Raw genomic sequence first — 6,719 nt, 5'->3', positions numbered from 1 at the left:
GTTGAAAACTGCTGTTCCTAGGATTTTACAAAATGAATCAGATGCTTTCATGTCGATGCTTTCCATGACAGTCCACTAAATAAATCGTAGTTTGGCTCTTTTTATATTCTCTACCTTTTAAATGGTGAGTGAGTAAGAGAGTTTTTAAATGTTTTGATACGATTTTTTATTTTTCCCCCCCTTTTGGTACGATTTTTGAATGTCGTGGGACAACGGTATTTTTCCCCCGTGGAGGTGAACAAGATTGCTTTTTTGAGCTTCAGCTTTCAGGGTCATTTTAGGGTCCTGAACTGCCCTGCCCAGTGAGCCCTGTGTGTCGTTGTGCCCCTTTAGAAGTGCTGGTGCTTGATGACATCATGATATCGAAATCTTGATTGTTGACTTACAAAACCACTGTTGGGAGTTTGTTTGTTGCCTTAATCTCCCTTACCTATTGCACTCACGTGACTGTCCACTCTTTGTCTCTCTGTTTCTCTCTCTCTCCCTCTCTCTCCCTCTCTCTCCCTCTCTCTCCTCTCTCTCTCTCTCTCTCTCTCTCTCTCTCTCTCTCTCTCTCTCTCTCTCTCTCTCTCTCTCTCTCCTCATAGATATACACGTACGGACACAGAGAGCGCTAACAGTGTGTCCGTACCTATAGCTACATAGGTGTGGGTGTTGATACAGATAGACATGTTACATGTCTTCTTCACCCCCTCCGTGGGCACTTAGTGGAGTTACTGGGTCGCATGGTAGTTTTGTGTGCAGTGTTTTGAGGGACTTCCGTACTGTTTTCCATACTGCTGTCTTTTGTCGGAGAGCCATTCTGTCACCCGCCAGGTGACATCTCTGAGTCCTCCAGCATGCCACGGTGGTGGTGGTCTCTCTCAGCTTGAAAAATACGTGTGCGATCAGGAGCCACTTTTTCTGCCTTTACGAACTTGCTGTCGCAACTCCAGATCCTGGGCCTGTCCGAATATCTTTGTCAAGAGAAATGCGTGCGCTTCTTTGGTTCCCCATTTATTTTTCTTAACTAAAAAAATGTTTTGTGTTTCATTTTTGTTTGTTTTGTTGTTGTGTTTCCGTTTTGCTTTGTTTTTTTTACTAAAAAAAGTTGTTTTCTTTCCTTTCTTTTTTTTTTTTTCTCCTAATTAATGAACATGTTCTGTTCGGGCCTCCTGCCCACTTTTCTCACTGGGTTGCTTGTTTTCTGGAGGCTGAATTGTGTGAGGCCTCGGTCTGTTTTGGATAGGCTCCCCTTACGGGATATGCTTGGGCTTGTCCTAGGCCTTTATAGGTCCATGTATACGTGCGCCACGAGCATAGGTAATACGTGTATGTATGTTATCCGTGCGTGCTTTTTCCTTTGTTTTCAAGGCCAGAGTAGTTCTACAGCTTGACTTCTTTGCTGGTATGGTTTGGTGTGGTCTTGGTGGGACTACGGTTGGTTGTCGATACTTACCGCACTCCACACACACACACCCCCACCCCCACGCACACGCACCCGCTCGCGCTCAGAGTGTTGCATTGTGTAGATGTACCGGAACTCAGCTTCTTTAGTGGATGGCTATGGACTCCACCCTCGCCCCCTGCCCCCCCACCCCCACCCGCCCGCATTCCCCCAACCCCCGCCTGCCTCACCCCCCCCCCCCACCCCCGCCCGTGGTTGTGGTCAGTCCATTTTGAAATCCATGTTCTCGTGACCGCAAGTGCATTTTCCCCCCACCCACGCACCCATGTGTTGTCTTTGGACTTTGTCGCCGTCTAGGCACAGATAGATGTTTATTTCCACTTGTGTGGGGGTCAGAGTGTATCCTTCCTTTCCTTTCTAGCTTCTGGGCTTTGCGTGTCTGCTTCCGAAAGACCTCCTCCGTTCGAGAAAGGATGCATTCCTGCGTTGTTCTCTGAGCGCTGGCCTGGTTTCGGTTTGCCAGTCCCCGCCTTCCCTTCCTCCCTCCCTCCCTCCGTCCGGGCAGCCGGGGATCTTGCTCGTGCCCCTCTGGGCAGCCCGTGCCAGCCTCCCCGGGCACCGCCGGCGTCTCCGTGGGATTTCCCCCCGCCCAGGAATCGCGTGGGGAGCGCGTCTCCTCCGAGGCAGCCTCCCGGCGACATCTTCCCGGCTTCCCCCGCCCCCCCACCCCGTCTGCTGCCGGGGTCGCGCCGTGTCGTGCCGACCCGGGGGCTAGCTCCGAGACGGACGCCTCGGGGCCGCGCCAGACGCCCGCCGCCTCGCCCCGGGCTGAGCTCGGGCGTTTGGGCGGCCCGGCGGCGCTGCAGTGTCCTCGGTGGCCGGCCGGCGACCGGGATCCGGCCCGGGGACGTTGGAGCCGGTTGTCAGGAGCCACCTGGCGGCCGCTTTTATATTGTCCCTTGTCTCTGGAGCTCCGGCGACCTTCGTGAGGGCTGTGACTCGGCCGCCGGGCCCGAGGCAGATTTCCGGGAGCCAGGCGACGCTGGTGGCGACTGTCCCGGTGGCGCCCAGGCGTGGGCGCCTCCTGCTGTCGCTTGAGATTGGGCGTGCAGGTCTGTGAGGGTGGGACCGTCGCCGCGCTCTCGAGCCGGTTTGAGGGGCCGCCTGGCTTGGTCGACCAGCATCCGCCCGCGCCCCTCCGGCCGCGGGGACCGACCCGGCCATCCGACCCGACCTGGGCCGGGCCGCCGCGGTGGGAAGGGAGAGGGTCTTTCGCGCCCTCCGGAGCGCCTGTGGATGGGCGGTCGGGCCTTCTCCTGGCTCACCCTTCGGAGTGTTCGTTCCCCGACCCCCTCCCTCCCCGGGTCCCCACAGCGCCCCGCTCCGGAGGTGGGGACCGGCCCGGGCCCGTGCGTTTAGGCCGGTGGAGGGCGCGCGTGGGTCCCGGTGGTCGGATTCTTTCTGACCGATGTTTTTCCGAGTCGGACTCCAGAGGTGGGGACCGGCCTGGGCCGCGAGGGGTGACCCGGAGAGACCGGCAAGGGCCAACACGGGTGCGGTCCCTCGTGGGCTCCGGTCGCCTGGGAGGCGCCTCCCTGGGAAAATGTTTTCAAGTCCCCCTGGGTCCGGGGACGTGGACGGACCGGGCCCTGCTCGCGCGGGTGGCCGGGGAGGGCGCACCCGGCCCTTCAGCGTGCCCACGTGGGTTCCCGGTCGGCGGACGCGACTTTTTCTCACCCTGCCCCGCCCCCTCCTCCACCGCGAGTCCCGGCCGGGGGGTGGGGACCGGCCCGAGCCTTACTGGGTGGCCCGGATAGGGCGGCCTGGGCCCGGGCGCGGTCCCTCGTGGGGCCCGCTCGTCGGAGGCGGCCGAGTGGGATATTTCTTTTTCTCTAACCAAGTCCTCGCCCGGAGACTCGGAGGGACCGGTACCTGCCCGCGCGGGCGAACTGGGGAGGGCGACCCCGGCCCGCTCGCTGCCTCTCCCACGTTTTCCCGCCCCTCCCGCCCCGCCCCGCCCCGCCCCCACTTTGCCACCACGCTCCTCGGGTCGACCAGATGGCCCCGAGAGCTCCGGGACTGGTGTGGATGGGGAAGTGTTGGGGACAGGTGGCGGGACCGAGGTCCCGGGGACCACCCCTGCGATTCGTGGATGGGCCCCGCTGCCGGGCGTCGTGATTTTTTTCGCCCGAAATGGGCCTTTTTTGCCACCAGGTAGGTGCTGACACGGTCTTCCTTGGCGTCTGTCGCTGAGGACTTGGGGACTCCGGACGCATGCAGGGCTCTGGGCTTGGGACTGCCGCCTGGCACCCGAACCGGCCCTTGCCGCTTGAGCCGCCCGCCTGGGCCTGCGCGCCGGCTCTCGTGTGTGCGCCCGGCTGACCCGGCCCGCGGTGCCGCCTCCGGTCTCTGGCTCACCCGAGGGCGGCGGGGCGAGGTGGCGCGTGGGTCTTCCACCCCGTGTGACTCCCACCCCCCGCCGCAGGCACCCGGTGGTGGCTGAGACGGCCCCACCCCGCAGGCTCCGTGCCACGTGTCAGGCGTTCTCCTGGCGGGGTCGTCGGCCAGTGTTGCCTGAGAGAAAGAAAAGGAGGTGGTAGTGGGGGGGGCTGGGGCTGCGGCTGCCGGTGAGGCTGAAGCAGGCTCCTCGGATGATGGTCCTCACCGTGCCCCTCCCCTTCGGGGCTTTCTGGCCCCTGGCTCGCTGGATTGACTGATCGATGTGGTGATGTCGCGCTCTCCTGGGCCGGACCTAAGTCGCGCTAGACGAGGGACGGACGTTCCTGGCGAACGGGACCGCTCTTCTCGTTCTGTCCGCGGGCCCCTCGCCTCTCTTTTCACACCCTCCCGGCCTGTCGAGGGGTGTGGGGGAAGGCAGGGGTGGTGGTCTCCGGCCCTGACCCTCGGTCTCCCGCCCCCTGCCTCATGGCGCGGGCGGGTCCGTGGTCCTCGGACGCAGCAGACACTCTCGCTTCGCCTCCTTGGCGTGTGCCTCGCGAGCGGTCCTCCCCGCGTCGTTGGGGGGGGCCGTCCCGCCGCTGCGCTGCGCGCCCCTGCTGGCGCGTGAGCGTGCCTTGCTTGGCCGTCGGTGGTGCCCCTGGAGCGCTCCAGGTTGTCCCTCAGGTGCCCGAGGCCGAGCGGTGGTGTCGTTCCCTTTTCCCAGCGTGCTCCTCGGGTCCCCACCGCGGTGGTGTGTCCCCTGAGTGGCTCTCTTGGGGGGGGGGGTCGAGACGGTAAGGGAGGCGTGCCTCTGTTTCCCCCCCTCGGTGGGGGGCCGGGTGCCGCCTCGTCGCGGTCGTCCCCCAACGGCTGTGCTGTTGGGGGGATCGTGTTGGGCCGGGGGGCGGCTGAGGTTGTGCCCCCGGCTGTGGCCGCGAGCGCTCCTGTGGGCCGTGTGCTTACCCATACCGCAGACCCCCCCCACCCCGCCCATTCGTGGACTGGGCGGCTTGTGGAGCGCCTCCGCGGGCCCAAAGGGGAGACGATGGGTGGGGGATGATGCACCCTCGGTGAGAAAGCCTTCTCTAGCGATCCGAGAGGGAGCCTTGGGGTACCGGACCCCCCAGCCGCTGCCCCTCCCAAGCGTGCAGTCGCCACGGTGGCGACTGCCAGAGCACGTGGGCAGAGCCCCTCGCCTTCGCGGGAGGGCTTGCGCCGGCCCCGCGGTGGGGCCGTGCGCCGCTCTTTGCCTACCGCGGCCCGCGCCTCCCCCCTCTGAGTCGGGGGAGGGTCCCGCCAGGCCGGCGTCCGGCGCGGGGCCGCGTGTGCGCGTGTGCGTGCGCGTGCGGTGACCCCCGTGGCGAGCTCAAGGGGGCGGGGACGCCCGGGCGTCCCGACTCCCCTGTCCCGCAGCCACGAGGAGCCCGTCGCGCCTGCCCTCGCCGCGAGTCGCAGCCGGCGGCGGTGTGTGGGCGCGGTGCGGGTCGCCTCGCTCGGGAGCGTTTCCCTGGGGCGCGAGCCCCGGCGGTCGGACTTGGATGAAGGCGGATCTGGCGAGGACGGAGGGGCTGAGTTTGGGTGGACGGGTCCCTCCGTGGCACGCGGGGGAGACCGTCACACGCGGGCCCTGGCGGCGGGGCCGGGTCGTGGGGAGGCTCCAGGGTGGCTGGGGCCGGCCGGCGTCTCAGGCGTCGTGGGACCGCCCTCGTGTGTGTGGCGGTGGGACCCCGCGCTTGTTTTCCTGGTGGCCCGGTCGTGCCTCGGCCCTTCCTTTCCCTGGGCAGCGCCCCGCGCCTCTGCCCCGCGGCCCTCGCCGTGTGTGCGTGCCGCCCCCTCCCCGTCGCCGCCGGCCCTCCCCCGCCCCCACCCCATGACCCCCTTCCCCACACGTCCCCTTCCCCGTCTGGGACCGAGCCGGCCTCGCCCTCGTGAGGGTGTCGCCCCCCCCGGCCGCCTCGGCCGGCGGCGTCCCCGGGTGGAGTGCTCACGGTTCCTGAGGCGGGGAAGTCGGGCGCGGCGGAGGTGTGTGTGGGGTGGGGGCCGCGGGGCGGCCGGTGTGCGCGCGGGAGAGTGTTCTCGCGGGCCGGCCGCGGCTCGTGGGTGTTTGGCGGTGGTGGTCGCGAGCCCCGCGAGCGGGGCCCCTGGGGGGGCCCGAGGAAGGCCAGTCGGCGTCCTGGGTGCCGCGGGACCGCCCCTGCGCTGGAGGCCTCTGGCGGTGAGACCCCGTGTCGTGCCCCGGCGGCCGACTCGCGTCCGGGCCCTTAGGCCCGGCCCCCGGGCCCCCTCGCGGCGGCGCGCGGCCGCCCCCTCCCGCCACGGCTTCTGTGACGTCGCCGCCGCCTCTGTGCGACGGCGGCCGAGCCAGCCGCGCCTCGTCGGCCCTCTCTCCCGTCCGTCCACCCGGCCTCGTCCGTCGCGTCTCTGCCGACCCCCGGGCCGCGTCCCGGTGTGTTTCGCTCCCCGAGCCTGCCGCGGCTCCGCTCCGTGATCCGCCGCCACCGCCGCCCGTCTGCCGACGTCGTTGTGTGTTGGGCGAGGGGGGACCGCCGTCTGTCCCCACGCCGTGCCGCGCCCCGCCCCGGCGCGCTCGCCCGAGCGCGGGTCGTCGGGTCCCCGGCCAGCCGTCGTGGGCCGGCCGCCGTGTCCGCACCGCCCCGCTCCCGGCGGGCGGGCGGGGAAGGGGGGATCTGGGCCTCGGCCCGAGCCCCGCCGCCCCCGTCCGCGCGAGCGAGTGAGCGCGAGCGAGCGGGCACGTGCCGGCCGGCCTCCGAGCGACTTCCCGGTGCCCGCGGCCCCGCTCTCGGGCCGCCGAGGTTGTGGGCCGCGCTGGTGGCGTGGGTGGGGGGAAGAGGTGCGGGGAAGCCCCCACCCTCGTCCCTCCATGCTGCGCCGC

This window comes from Eschrichtius robustus, unplaced genomic scaffold (genome assembly GCF_028021215.1).
Source record: "Eschrichtius robustus isolate mEscRob2 unplaced genomic scaffold, mEscRob2.pri scaffold_900, whole genome shotgun sequence".
In the NCBI taxonomy this organism is placed as follows: Eukaryota; Metazoa; Chordata; class Mammalia; order Artiodactyla; family Eschrichtiidae; genus Eschrichtius; species Eschrichtius robustus.
Note: the sequence above shows the minus strand (reverse complement) of the source record.